The 16,044-nt window shown below is 35.1% G+C and overlaps 1 long non-coding RNA gene across 2 annotated transcripts; it reads left to right on the top strand.

The window, feature by feature from the left end:
- Positions 1–3,493: 3,493 nt before the first annotated feature.
- LOC125845413 (uncharacterized) lies at positions 3,494–6,340 on the top strand. 2 transcript variants are annotated; one of them, XR_007444281.1, is made up of 3 exons: positions 3,494–3,723; positions 3,825–3,887; positions 6,247–6,340. It is a non-coding gene; the product is annotated as an uncharacterized LOC125845413 (long non-coding RNA). The 2 variants fall into 2 exon arrangements; XR_007444282.1 differs by lacking the exon at positions 6,247–6,340 and adding an exon at positions 4,889–5,036.
- The last annotated feature ends 9,704 nt before the right edge of the window (positions 6,341–16,044 follow it).

Raw genomic sequence — 16,044 nt, 5'->3', positions numbered from 1 at the left:
AATTGATGAAGTATATTGTATATCTCTTGATAGTTAAGCATATAGACATGAATTGAATGTGATTAATGTATGTATGATGAACCATGGTTAGGAGAGATAGAGATTGGGGTAAAATGATGAAGTATGACTAGATTGCTTAAGATTGAAGTACATAGATGTGAATTGAATGAAATCAAGTATATGTACATGAATTATGACTTGTAAGCTATGATAATTAGAATTTTCTTGAGACTAAGGCATGCATGATGAATGACTATTGTTAGGGCTTTTAGAATAAAGCTTATATGTTGAATCACAACTAGTAGGGCTTGACAGTAAAGCTAATATGATGAGTTAAGACTAGTAAGGCTTTAAGACGAAAGCTATATGATGAATGTTGATTGTATGTGGTGTTGTTGTGGAAGGCTTACCCACATGACTTATATTATGAATGTACGAGATTATGCATGTTCTTATAAAACCTATGTAAATGCCTTATGAACACTTTGAGGGTAATGTGTCTATGATTATGATATTGAATATGACATGGAAGCTTATACGCTAGTTGAGTCCGGCTTTCAAATGGAATTCTTATAGGCTAGTTGAGTCTGGGTTCCCAAATATATCTCATGGGATGGAGACCATTTACACTAGTTGAGTCTGAGTTCCCAAGTATATCTCAAGAGAATTGCCTAAAATGAATCAAAGAGTAAAAGTGATCATGGATGTTGATAGTTGCTCATGCATGATTTAATAAGCCTTCTTAATGAACTAAGACATTCTTAAAGAAAGTATCTCGTTAGTGTTCAAAGGCTTCATGTATGAACTAAGGTAGCTTGAAGTAGTGATAAGATATCCCTTCATGAATATCTTGACTTGGTAAGATAAGACCAAGCTTGGTAGCTTGAGTTAGGAGTCCTCGTGGATAGCTTTAGATTGAGAAATAGTACATTTCCAATGGTTAGCTTGAACTAAGCACAATAGAATGCTTTGCATGGTAGCTTGACTTGGTGAGGCCTCACCATATCATTGGTAGCTTGGATTGAGCAATATTACCCTTCCTTGAGTAGCTTGGACTTTGCATGATAGAGTGTTTTTCGTGATAGCTTGGTCTAACATAAGTAAGGTGTTTTTCCTTGATAGCCTTGAATTGGTAATTCATAACCATTCATGAGTGAAGATGTGTGGTGGACTAGTAAAGAGGCATTCTTCCATGACTAGTATGAATATGAGGGACAAGTCACTAATCAAAGTAGCATGTATATGATGAAACAAGATTACTTCAAGGAAGTATTGTAAGTATGTTTTAATATGAGGTTTACTTGTATGATGTATGCCTAGTTTGCATTGTAGCTTGAAAGGCCCTTCCAATACATGTGTGACTAAAGGTGAATGTTCCCTATTCTATGAGAAATAAGCTAAGTATGAGATCAAAAGATGATAAATACAAATAAGGGCCTAAAGTGACTTTCTTAGCATGGGTGGGATTATGGGGTCTTATCTATGCATTGCACAAGCTTGCCTTGAGGTGACTTATGAAGTGTTTCTCTTATGTCATGCTAAACTAGATGCACTGATTATTCCTATGACTATGTTGTTATCTCTTTTGCTTATAGCCTATGTATTATAATGATGTCTCTTATGCTTATGACTTATTATGATTTTGGTATGTCTTATGTTGACTAATGCCTCTATTATGCTTACGTTGATGATTATGCTAGCCATCATATCTAGTACATATTTGTACTAACGCATACTTTTGCCTGCATTCTTATCAAATGTAAGGTCCGGAGATATTGACTTCCATCCTCGTGGTTGGGTTCCTAGTAGAGCAAGAAGAGAGGTTTTGGTGAGTCCTCATAGCATCGAGGACTTGATCACCCTTTCCTTTTTATGTATTTATTTTTATGTTAGAACTATTGTATGGGTTGTGTGCCAAAGACTATTCATGTTTTAGTTGGTTTGAGACAAGTATAAGACTTCCGCTTCATTTTATGAGACTTTGATGTTATGAAAATTTATTAAATTTCCACTCATTTCTATTATCTTATGTTGTAAGATGCTAAGGGGAAGTATGAGGCCTCTCGGCGTCTTGTACGCCTTGTTACATCTAGGAGGTACCCCTGGGTCGTGATAGGAGACGAAGTTTTACATGCGTTCTAGATATCCTCAGCTTTTTTAAGCTTCAGGTACTTTTTTTTACTTTCTGTTTGAAGATGAACATGGTTTCTAGTGGGAAATAATATAAGGAACTGGAAGGTCATTTTTGAAAATTTTCGATGAAGTTTTGTGCCCTGTGTGGATTGTTGTTGCTGGTGTCTGTTATATTCCTTTGCGTTCAAGGAATTTATCCCCATTCCCGAAAAGTAGTGTGGTCTGACCACTGCTTTCGCAAAGTCTTGACCTCGATTGCGAAGGGCGAAGTGTCTGGCCTTCACATTCGTGGTGTTCTTTCTGCATTCATGATAGGTAATAAGCTTTCACCTCCGCGTTCGTGGGACTCAAGCAGGGAACACGGAGAATTAAAAGACTAGCAATATGTTTTCTTCCAAAATATGATTTTTCCAATTTTTACCATTTTTGGACTTGGAAAACCCTTGTTAGGCGATTTCAAAGAGGAATTTCGTGATCATCTTTTAAGTAAATATTTATTACACTAAATCTTCATTTCCCATTTACTCTTCATAATTTTAAACATCAAATTAGGGATTTTGAACTTTAAAGTTTGCGAGTTTTCAAGAACTAAAGGTTTTAATAAATATGGTTATGGTTTGATTTAACTCCATTTTTAAAATGATGTTCACTGGTAAGTTTCAAATTCTTTGAATAACACATTTTGTACAAATTTCATATGTAACCCTCATTTTTGGAAATGGGTGTTTGGGACAATTTGTCCCTATTTTCCAAAATTCTTGATATCGGTGTTGCTAGTGCCAAATTTGTATTGATGTCTTGAGGCAAGTGAATTTCTTGACCTTGGTTAAATCTACAGAATCTTGTATTTACTTATTGTGTGTTGGGTAGTAACGGGATTTGGTGAAGGGTTTGATATTTGTGGTTACATGTTCATATGGAATGATTCTAATAATAAAAATGGGTGATAAAGAGGCAACTTGATACTAAATTGGTGTGTTATACTTTGTGGATGGATTCACGGGTTATATTGACTCATTATTGGTGTTGTATCATATTTGTGTTGATATGGATTGTGTGTTGATATGAAATTGTCATTTTCTCATTAATTGTGTGAACATGCCTATTTGCATTTGTTTTGGAACATTGTGATGAAACCTATTGCGATGAGGATCTCAATTGGAAATGGTTCTGGCGATATATATATATATATATTAACCTTATTTATAAGCCAACAAGAAAGGAATAACACATCAATACCTAATTGTACCTAATGCAATATAAGTTGTACTATGTAGTGGACCCATTTCATTGAGTTGGATTTCATGTATTAGCCCATTTTATTAAACAATTTTCATCTATTCTACTCTACTCTAAACACGTGTGATAATCGTGTCCATATTTCCAAGTTTTACTTCTAACCTCACCTTTTTTACTAATCAAAAGCTTACAACCTCAAATCTCAAATCCCTCTTCAACAATGGCCGTAAGCATCAATTTGGTCCTTTATCAATGTTACTCAGAGGGCACCCCATCTTTCTCATCATTTTTTCTGAAAAATTTATAGGTCTTTTATATTTTAAGACGATTGGAACCGATACTACCTTAAAGGTAGTCTATGATTTGAAAAAGTTTATATTGATTGTTTGCATGTCATTTTTATGGCTTCTTAGTTCTACCGTTTCATGTTTCTTGAATTTGATATTTGTCAGGAGACTCGGGAATATGAAATAGCTATTTAAAGTTACTTCATGTGAGTGTTTTGCTATTTACCGGTAAGCACTCCAATTTGAGCCTCTTTTTTCTAATTTGCTCATATTTTTCTTGAGTTTTTATGAAATAATTGTCTTCTTTTGGTGAACGAACACACCACATAGTATTACAAATAGCATCCTAAATTGGTTCTAGAGAATATTGATTTCCTATCTTCATGCTGTCATTGGAATTCACTTGGCATTTTAATTTTTAGGTGTCATTTGGAGTTCAATTTCTCATAATTTTAAAGGTTTTTGTTTGCTTATTGGCATGCAGTATCAAACCATTAGATCTTGATTCATGTTATTTATCAGGGTAACATACTTTGTGTGGAACATGTTTTTCATGAACTTATAATCTTGAAAGTATTTGGAATAATTAAGGTAGGACTTTGTGAGAAAGTAGATTCTAGGATGATGCTCATGCGATGCATGCCCCAACAAATTGATTTTTAATATGTTAAAATATGCCAAATTTATCATCAAACCAAGGACCAAAGGATATATTATTTGGCAAATTTTTCCATCATTAGAGCTTGTATTAGCTTCGAGTTCATAATGCATTAGTTCCACCAAAAAGATGCAAGAAAATTCATATATATGTTTGTTTGTTTGACACCATAAATGTACAACAAAATTTAGAAAGAAAAAAAATATACTACAAGTAACTTTAAAGCAATAACCAAGAGAATCACTCATGCCGTCACTTAGTTATGGATGAAAAATGCATGTATCTCAAGTGCAAAATCAGATGTACTATAATGTGAGTGGTCTGAATTTCATGTCGAAGAAACATCGCTAGGCTTTTCTGATGTCTTTAGTTGTGTAATTGCAAGGTTGTGCTCTTACTTTTTGGTCAATAGTTTGCTCTTAGTCTATGTAGGCATGCCTTTGGTTCTGGCAGTTTGACAAAAAAATATTGGCAACTTGGCATGCTTTTGGTTAGTTGTAAGCATATTCAGGAATATATTCGTTGGTCCTTCTTTGTAAAATTTTAGTTCTTTTTATGCAATCTTTTTCAGGATATTGAGGCCAATAACCGGAAAGTAAATGTATACACTGAAAATCATACTTTTCAAGAGACTAGATGGAACCGTTAACGAGTTTGTGATCTTATTAAGGTGTACAAGGATCAATATTTCCCCACTGATTTGCTTTTTCTTTCATCTAGCTACGGGGATGGAATATGTTATGTCGAAATCTCCCATCTTGATGGATAGACTAACCTTAAGGTGAAGCTTGCATTAAATATCACATCCTCCTTGTAAGACGATGGTTCTTCTCAAACTTTTAAAGTTGTTGTTAAGTGTGAAAATCCAANGAAAAATGCATGTATCTCAAGTGCAAAATCAGATGTACTATAATGTGAGTGGTCTGAATTTCATGTCGAAGAAATATCGCTAGGCTTTTCTGATGTCTTTAGTTGTGTAATTGCAAGGTTGTGCTCTTACTTTTTGGTCAATAGTTTGCTCTTAGTCTATGTAGGCATGCCTTTGGTTCTGGCAGTTTGACAAAAAAATATTGGCAACTTGGCATGCTTTTGGTTAGTTGTAAGCATATTCAGGAATATATTCGTTGGTCCTTCTTTGTAAAATTTTAGTTCTTTTTATGCAATCTTTTTCAGGATTTTGGGGCCAATAACCGGAAAGTAAATGTATACACTGAAAATCATACTTTTCAAGAGACTAGATGGAACCGTTAACGAGTTGGTGATCTTATTAAGGTGTACAAGGATCAATATTTTCCCACATATTTGTTTTTGCTTTCATCTAGCTACGGGGATGGAATATGTTATGTCGAAATCTCCAATCTTGATGGATAGACTAACCTTAAGGTGAAGCTTCCATTAAATATCACATCCTCCTTGTAAGACGATGGTTCTTCTCAAACTTTTAAAGTTGTTGTTAAGTGTGAAGATCCAAATGAAATCTGTATACTTTCATTGGAACTCTATATTATGATAATCAGCAGAACCCTCTTTCAGTGCAGCAAATACTACTGCGAGGTTCCAAGCTACGCAATACTTTATGGTGTGGTTATTTTTACTGGTCAAGACACAAAAGTCATGCAAAATTCTACAGATCCTCCTTCTAAAAAGAGTAGAATTGAGAAAAAGATGGATAAAATATATGTCATTTTTGGTACCTTGATTACAATAAATTTTATTGGATCCATGTTTTTTGGGATTGAAACTAAAAATGACATTTCTGGTGGGAAACTAAGGAGGTGGTTTCTTCAACCAGACAAGACAAGTGTGTTTTATGATCCTAAAAGAACTTCACTTGCTGCATTTTTTCATTTCTTGACAGCCCTTATGTTGTATGGTTACTTGATTCCTATTTCGCTATATGTGTTTATTGAAATTGTGAAGGTTTTACAGAGCATATTCATCAATCAAGATAGGGAAATGTACTATGAGGAAACAGATAAGCCAGCTCATGCAAGAACATCTAATCTGAATGAGGAACTTGGGTTGGTTGACACAATACTCTCAGTCAAAACAGACACCTTAACATGCAACTCCATGGAGTTTGACAAATGTTCAATAGCATATGTTGCGTATGGACGTGTTTGTGACAGAAGTATAGATGGGCCCTAGCAAAGCAATAAGGAGATGGATCACAGGAAGTAGACGATACTTCCAATGATATGTAGGAATCAAGTGACCCTATTGTTAACTCGAAGAAGTCTATTAAAGGATTCAACTTTAAAGATGAGCATATAATGAATGGTCAATGGGTCCACGAATCTCATCGAGACATATTACAAAAAAATTTAGAGTTTTGGCGATTTGTCATACTGTTATCCTGATGTGAACAAAAAAAATAAGTGAGATCTCCTATGAAGTAGAGTCACCAGATGAAGTTGCCTTTGTCATTGCAGCAAGACAACTTGGGTTTCAGTTCTTTCAAAGAACACAAAGTAGAATTACACTGCATGAATTGAATCATCAGATTGGCAAGATGGTTGACAGGTAAATCTTTGATTTAGTTTGTTTCCTGTATTGGAATCTTAAATATTCAGAAGTTCGGTTCAAAGATGCGAACGTGGTTTACTAATCCAGCAGCCAAGAATACATCCACATTTTCCTATTTTGCCTTTTTGGGGTGTGATTTATCTACTCTGTTTTATTTCAGCTCTTTTGGTTGTGAAGAATCCCTGGCAGAACTTCTTTTTGTTGGTTGATATTTTTCTCGAGGTAGTGAAAAGCAAGAGCCATTTGAGGAGCAATGTATTGCTTACTTCCTCGAAAGGATTAAAATAACCAAATGAATTATGTTTGTGATGCTTATTTAGTATCTCTTATTTTTAATATGAATTGTGTGTATGTTGTTTATTTAGTATCTCTAATTCCTTTTTTATATGGATTGAATGACACTGCATGTGTTCTGGTGTCATTTTGCTTACAGGTACAACTTTCAAATTTAATGCACTATTTTAATATATTAAGGCTCTTCTCCCATTGGGTTCGTAAGTACAGATTAGCTTCTACAGGGCATGCTTCTTTTTATTTGTTTTGAGAATTTTTTTTGGTGTACTATTTTCAAATAAACAGTTATGGAGGAGTACATGAAATTAAACACAATTGTCACTCTATGGGAAAGGTTTGGTGTGCAAATGAAATCGCGGAAACAACTTTCTTTCCATCCATTGGATTGCTTATAAGAGTGGAAATACCAACAAAGATTTAATCTTTGGATCTTTTCAATTGAGGACCTTTTGAAAGAACCTTTTNNTTGAGGAGCAATGTATTGCTTACTTCCTCGAAAGGATTAAAATAACCAAATGAATTATGTTTGTGATGCTTATTTAGTATCTCTTATTTTTAATATGAATTGTGTGTATGTTGTTTATTTAGTATCTCTAATTCCTTTTTTATATGGATTGAATGACACTGCATGTGTTCTGGTGTCATTTTGCTTACAGGTACAACTTTCAAATTTAATGCACTAGTTTAATATATTAAGGCTCTTCTCCCATTGGGTTCATAAGTACAGATTAGCTTCTACAGGGCATGCTTCTTTTTATTTGTTTTCAGAATTCTTATCGGTGTACTATTTTCAGATAAACAATTATGGAGGAGTACATGAAATTAAACACAATTGTCACTCTATGGGAAAGTTTTGGTGTGCAAATGAAGTCACGGAAGCAACTTTCTTTCCATCCATTGGATTGCTTATAAGAGTGGAAATACCGACAAAGATTTAATCTTTGGATCTTTTCAATTGAGGACCTTTTGAAAGAACCTTTTGTTCTATTCTATTCCTCAATTGTCCTCCAAACATCTTTTATAACATTCACTTCTTCAAATCTTCTCATAAAGAGAAGAGTGCTAGAAATGGTCGGTACAATTATTGAAGTTGGTCATGTTTATTCCTTAGCAGACATTGTCATAGCACAACCTTATGTACGAGGCAAATATTACTCAAGTTTGTTTATAGATATACTAACTTGATTGTACGTTAAACGTGTTTATGTAACTACAACTCTGTGATATTGAAAGCTATTTGATAAAATTTGTGATCTTGAGGATTGCCCATACTTTGACTAGATTGGAGCTACATTATTATAAGATCGTTGCAACATTCAATTTTATGCTTATGCATATGCTATTTTTCTTTCTTTTAGTTTCTTTTGTACTCTCATTTTGCAGCACCAAGTGACTATGCAAAACAACCAAGGATTAATAATCACTTATGAAAACAAAATGTTGGGCACGGACCAATGCCCATCTAGTATATATATATATATATATATATATCAAGAACAAAGGCCCATCAAATTTAAAACTTATTTGCATAGTTGGGATAAGAGATAACAGACATTAAACGGTACAAAGAGATTACTTGGTCAGTGCATACTTGTTAAACTATCATTCACAAAGAATTGATTCAGATATCACTTGAATTTTGATAGTTTGAAAGGCACCACATACGTACTGAATAGTCATTGATAGACGACGATTCCCTCAGGTGAGATACATTATAAGGTGTCACGATGATGTCATGGGGGAGATACACAACTATGATTAAAGATCTCGTCCAGAGGAGAAGTGTCTTGCTCGTAATTTTTTATGCTTCGAAAGAAGCTGCTAAAGCGTAGGATGCGGCTACGAGGATATAAGAGTTATAACAAAATTTCCTCAAGATAACCTCGGAGATTTTCTCAAGAAATTTATTCGTAAGATCAAAAGTGATGATAATAATGATAACTCCAATCATTTGCTCTCAATACGCTTTTAGGTCGCCTTCCTACGAGATTGTGGTGCAGTGAGCTTTCAAAAATGAAGAAGCCAAAAAGAGACCATGAACTATTTGGGGTGATGCTAACGACGACTACAACACTATGCCTCAAAATCATGAGATCACCCTTGCACCATTAGGGAGCATGTGAAACCGTCATCGAATATTGAATGCATGACATTTTGCAAGTCCCTTTTGCTTTTAATTTCCCTTTAAATTCAAAATATATAAAAGGAGAAAATGAATACGAGAGAGTCGGCCTCGTTTATTTCAAGAAACGTATATATTGATTTTTATTTTTTCTTTTTTGGGTTGATTCTTGTTCAATCTTGATTCTTTTTTTATCGAGATGCATAGATCCCTGATTCCTTTCAGATCAAGATGTATAGATCCTCAATTCTTTTCAGATCAAGATGTATAGATCCTCAATTCTTTTCCGATCAAGATGTATAGATCGTTGATTTTTTTTTTCTAATTTAGATGTAAAGATCAAAATGTTCTTTTTTAATCAAGATGTGTAGATTCTTAATTCTTTTCGAAAATAAATATAGATTTTACTCATAGAACAACAAAAAAGTGCAGCAATGTTTCATAGCACGATGAATCGTCATTTTGTTTCTTTGAATATCCATAAAAATGCTTGAACTCTTTTTTGATTCGTTCTTCTATTGTTTTTTTTTTGCAAATAATATTCTCAATAAAATCTCTATTGTTTCATAGGTTATCTCGAAAATAAATAATTACCTCATGTTGCCATGATATCTCCTCGCCGTTGATCGTAAACCTTAGCAACTTCTTCTAGAGTATCAAAAGTTCTGAGCTAACCAGTTCTCCTCTGGGTGGGATCTCTAATCTCAGAGGTGTACCTCCTCATATAGCACCCCCTAAAATGCATCTTACCTGATGGAACTGTTGCCTTGCTGGTTTTCCTACGTTATTTGAAAATATAGCTGATTTTCTATATGATGAGAAAAATGAGTAAACTAAAAAAGAAGAGGAAGAGTGGTTTATATAGGCACCTCTCAAGGGGGATTTTCTAGATGTAATCGCCGCCTGTTGTTTTTCTTCTACATCATCTGAAAAACAGAAGGAACTTTTTGTATGAATAGAAGAATGAATAAGCAAAAAAAGAAAGAGGGAGAGTAGTTTATATAGACACCTTTAAGGAGGATCTGTAAATGTTACATAATATTTGAATTGTTTAGAGAAACATCTACTAGATTATTTTAAAATTAGAAAAATAACTTCGATAAGGAAAATAAGTTTCATTAATACATTCCAAATTCAATATTTGTTGGATTATATTTTCTAAGCTATTAGAAGAGCGAGTGAGGATCTAGAATCAAAACGGTTGTTTTTAGAAATTTAAACTTATATTAAGGGAATTTTGGAATCTCAACATCATTACATAAAAGACCTGTCGTTTAGCCTCAAACTGAACATACACCGCACCCTCTTGTTGTTTAGACTCAAACTGAACAACCAACGCAACTTGTTGTTTCTCCTCAAACTGAACAACTAGCATACCTTTTTGTCGTTTAGCCTCAAACTAAACAGTCGGTGCATCATCTTGTCGTTCAGCCTCAAATTGAACAACCAGCGCACCGCCTTGCCTTTCTTTTCCACATTTTCCCATAATGTTTTGGTTTCTTTTCCTCTCTTCATCAAGTGTTCAAGTTCTACTGCCTACTCTAACAGTTGTTGCACCGTTCACATCCATCTTATGATAATATCCATTATTAAAAGAATTTAATGAGAAAGTTTGTATTTGTCAAAATACAAAGTAGTGTTGAAACAATTCTTATACAATTTCATATTAGCCATCACAAAGCTGAAAATCAATAAGATAGAGCAACTTAAACCATAAAAGTTCTTATTTAAAGGGTTGAGTAGAGTGACCATCCAGAAAATAAAACCGTAAAATTCTAGTGTTATATAATTTCTTAATAAAAACAAGAATAATAAGGGTACAATTGTAGACGAACAAAACTTTGTAGCATTCCACGAGAACAAAATATGTCATATGAGAGGAAAGGTGTTTTGAACAATCAAAACAAAAGTTTATTTAAGTTTCAGTTTAATCAAATTGAAATTTAACCAACTAAACAAGATATCTTACTTGCACAACCTTATCAACTGAAATTAACGGTAACAAATATTATAGTAATTTATAGTATCTGTAGTTTCTCAATATGCAAATTTTGCTTTTTAAAAACTGAAAAAATTATATCTAAACTCCTACAAAATATAAATTAGTTTGGTCCTCATATTTAAAACAAAGCAAAAAGATTGAAACAAAGGGAATATCTTTTTTCATGCTCACTAAGGAATGATATCACCATTTACACAACAAATAACTAAAAATCCAAGAGAGAAATGCAAGCTTGATGTGAGCAATATACCTTTTTAAGCACACATCAGAATGGTTTGGATTATGGGTGTCAAATAGTTGTGTTGTGTTGAGTTTGTTCAAATCAAATGAATTGAGTTAATAATTAAAATGTTGCTTGGACATAGTGGTTGGTCGTCGTCGTAAGTTGGCATTAGTTGTGCACAGTTGTAGCTGGAGTGTTATGTTTGGATTAAAGCATCGTTCCATGATTTATTTCTCCCCTATATGATTCTGGAACTCTTTTTTATTCCTTCGCTTGTGAGTAGCGGTGATCTTTTATGCTTTTATTATTCTTGTTGATATATTGTTGCGCCCGAGGTTGTGGTCGAGTACAAGTTGGACTCCAGGTTAGTTCTCTTTGCCTTAGCAGTATGGTTGTGTTGGTAGTGTATTTCTAATTGTGCTCTTGTTTGGATGTTGGTGGTGGCATGCATTGCATTAATTGCTCATTCTCACGTGTTTTGTCGTGCGATGTGGGTTCATGTATTGAAAAATTATCATTATTTTGAGAAATATTATTTTCACACTGCTACTTTTTAAAACTTATTTTAATGGGAGTCTTATAACCTGGATCACTTTGATAAACTGATTTTTGAGATTTATGAGGTGTCTAGGACGTGCTCCTTTACTACTTGTAAGATTAGAGGTATCTGGGATGTACTTAGCTTTTTACTTAACTAGTTGGCGCGTCGTCTCCCTTTCCTACTTTGGTTTGGCTACTTGTACCTTCGGAACAATGGTAGACTTGATCTGAAACCACGGTGGAGAAGATCCGATCTCGTGATGGATATTGATATGTTGTAAATCTTGGCTTTAACCCAGGCAGTGTATACGAGCTTCCCGCATCCCATATGGGTCCCTCTGGTTGTGTGAATTGCTATACAGGAAGAGGGAATTGGATCGGTCCTACCTCGCTGCCGGCAGGGGTAGGTGTATATACTTAGTTAATGATAGATCAATTGATTCTACTGCATAACCTCCGTTCATATGCATTTGCCTATCACCAGTATAATTGGTGGTTGTTTGCACCCTTAGGTTTTATGGGGGCTGGTTGGGATATAGTTCTTGTTTGTACCTTCAAGCCTTATAGGTTCCAGTTAGGTTATTGTTTGACTATATTTGTGTATTCTTATGATTGTGTTGATTGTTGTTAGGTTTGTTTGGTTAGTTCACTTCCATAGAATAAATCTATCGTGAGTAGGTTGTTGGGATTGCGCCTCCATGTACGTTCTTTGACTCAATTTCCTTACTCTATGAATCATATTTCTTCATTCTTATTGCATGTTCTATCATATTATATCTCATGCTTAGATACTTGTAATGTACTTTCCTTACTTACTTGTTGTTTATATTTGCTTTGTCTTTGGATCTCACTTGGTCAATGCCTACTGAGTACCGCTTGTTGGTACTCATACTACACTTCTACACCTTGCAGATCATAGTACGAGTTCTAACTATTGATTTGGATCTCGTGTAGAGTAGCTTTTGGGATTCAAAAACTAGGGTGAGTCCTGACATTTGGAGTCGCTAGTTTCCATCTACTTTTGCTAGGACTAGTCTTTATGTTGCATTTAGAGACAGACTGTACTTATATTCTATTTTTAAAAGTCTTGTAATCTTATTTTGATTAGATACTCGATTACTAACTGATGTCAGGTTTTAGGGATGGTTTCATATGTTTTTTTCTTTTTTTTCTCTATGATAAAAGCAGCATGTTTCTTATTGTTATCTTCCACATGATATCCGGTTACTTATGCATCCGGTCTATGGGTTAGCCTTACCTATTGCGGGTAGTAGGTTTCATTATGATCTGAGAAATCGGGTCGTGACAAACAATTGGAATTTAGGGTAATGGATGTAAAATTTTAGGGGGAGTTTTGATATGGACTGAATTTTAAACATCAAAGTTGTGGCGGGTCGGATTGGGTGCTGTATAATTTTTGAGATTCATGAAGACAATCTTTGAATCGTAAAAGGTCTTATGAGCTATTAAAAGGCTTCGTAAATCAACTATTGAGGTTTTATTTATGGGAAACATACATGATATCTACAAAGGCAATCTACGTGATGTGATTTTGTTTACGTCTAGTAAAGAGCATTCATAGATCTAAACATGCAAGTAGTCGATTCTCCTTATTTCTACGGGTACCACCTACGGTCCATAGATGGGACTACGACTCGTAAGTGTGGCTCATAGAAAAAGTCATGCAGGATCTATTTTTTTTAAGTTCTACGAGTGGAATCTACGAGTTGTAAAGTGAATAAAGATCCGTAAACCCTGCTCGTACATACTCATCTACCTTAAAATTTCTCAGCTCATACTGCTAACATATTCCAAAATCAATCCCTACATCTTAAGAAAAAATAATTTGCCCAAAACAAAATTCAAAGACTAAAAAGAAATCTTGGGTTGCCTCCCAAGCACTACTTATTTTAACATTACGGCATGATATAAGTTCTTTGGATACCCAGAATACACCAAAGTACCTCCTGGGTTGCCTTACCTTGAAAAGCTAGCTAAACCTCAAAAATATCAAGTATTCACCGACATCCAAAAACCATAAACATCCAAAACCTAAGTCATTGACGGCCGACATGGCAAAAACTACCATCGGTGGGGTCATCCCACGGGAGGATTTCCCAGCCCTCTCCATGCAAGACAAACCAGTTACACTACCTCTCAAAGGAGAACTTATCCCTAACCAATATGTCAATATTCTTAAACCAAAGATCAGTAATCCCTATCCTCAAGTTTCCCCTAAACCGGTGACTTTTATACATGGCAAACCCAGCATAACTTGGAAATCTTCAGAAGTCAAATCGCTTATAACTCAGAAGAATCTCCAATATGCCATCATTGGCAAATTCTCATATGGTAAACCAGAGGTACAAGAATTGAGGAGAACCCTCCCAAGACAAAGTGGAATTAAGAGTGAGTGCACAATAGGAGTTCTGGACAATAGACACATTTTGATCAGGCTTACTACGATGGAGGATTATGTACACTTGTTGTCAACGACGGCTTTTTACGTTAAGGTGATAGAGAATTACTGGCAGATCAGAACTCTTAAATGGGATCCATGGTTTGAACCGGACATGGAAACTACTATAGGGGTAGCCTGGATTTCTTTCCCAGATCTACCACCTAATTTTTTCACTAAGGAGGCAATCTTCTCGATAGCTAGTGCGGTGGGGAAACCACTAACAGTGGACATGGCAATGAGAACCAAACCAGACCTAGTTGTGCAAGAGTTAAAATAGAGGTTGACCTGACTGCGAAGCTTCTTCAGAGGGTGAGAATAAATGAAGAGAATGAAGTCACTGGGCATATAAAATCTAAGCGGATTAAGGTTCAATACGACTATATGCCAAAAAACTGTAAGGAATGTCGATTGCAGGGACACGATGAACATAATTGTTGGATGATTCATCCATAATTGTATGATAAGAGGAGGGGAGAAGAACAAAATACGGAGAAGGAGAAGGAAACTGTCCAAATGGGTACAACGGCAAAGCAAAAACAAATATTGGCAAGCGGAAAAATGGTGGGAAATAAACAAAATAGACAAGAGTGGATAGTTAGCAGAAGAAATAGATACAAAAGAGATAAGGCCAGACGAATAGAAGAGGAAATTGCTCATAAGGGTGAAAATGCTTTAGAGACCCTCAAGGAGGATGTTGATGAAGGGGATGTAGAGGATAACCAGGAACCAACTATGAAAGAGAATACTAAGGACTGGGTTCACAGAAGTTTCCATGGCAAGAAGGAAAACATTAATAAACAAGACAGTTTGTAGAGGGAGAGAAAACCAACCAGCATAAAAAAGAAAGCATGGAAAGTGAACCAATTAATCAAGAAGAACCAGCGACTCAAGAGGAGGGTGTCGTTATTGAGGACGGAAATGCAAAGGAAAACAAAGGAACAATGGTGGTATATGAAATGGGTGAGGAGGAAGCATTACCATTAGATTTTCAGAATGATGTTTGATTATAGAGACATTGGAGAACAAAAGGAAGGCAACGCGAATGGAGGTAATCTGGCGCCAAACATTACTAAGGTGGCGATGGAAGGGGATTTATCTCCTAAGCAGATCAACAAATTAAGGGAGGCACATACCAAGTAGAAAAAGCAAAGAGAAAAAGATACTGTTGGGGCACAAGCTTCATCTAGGCAGTTAAAGAGAACGATAACCAAAAACTCTAAGTATCAATGAGAGCTCTAATCTGGAATATTAGGCCTGTAAATACACAAAAGGTGTTTACTAGATTAATTCAAATGCATAAAAAATAACAATATTATTTTGTCGGATTGGTGGAACCATTTGAAGATCGGCAAGGCTTGAAGAATGTAGGAGAAGATTGGGAATGCAACATGCAGCTGCGAACTCAAACGAGAAGATTTTGGTGTTCATAGATGGGGACATGGAGTATGAGATTAAAAGGGATCAAGACCAAATACTAACCCTGAAACTGCAGCACCAGGGATTGGGAATAGATGATATCAATAGTATATGCCAACTGTACTCAGGGAGAGAGACTAACA

This window comes from Solanum stenotomum, chromosome 11 (genome assembly GCF_019186545.1).
Source record: "Solanum stenotomum isolate F172 chromosome 11, ASM1918654v1, whole genome shotgun sequence".
NCBI lineage: Eukaryota > Viridiplantae > Streptophyta > Magnoliopsida > Solanales > Solanaceae > Solanum > Solanum stenotomum.
Note: the sequence above shows the minus strand (reverse complement) of the source record. Positions and strands in the feature narration are given on the sequence as shown.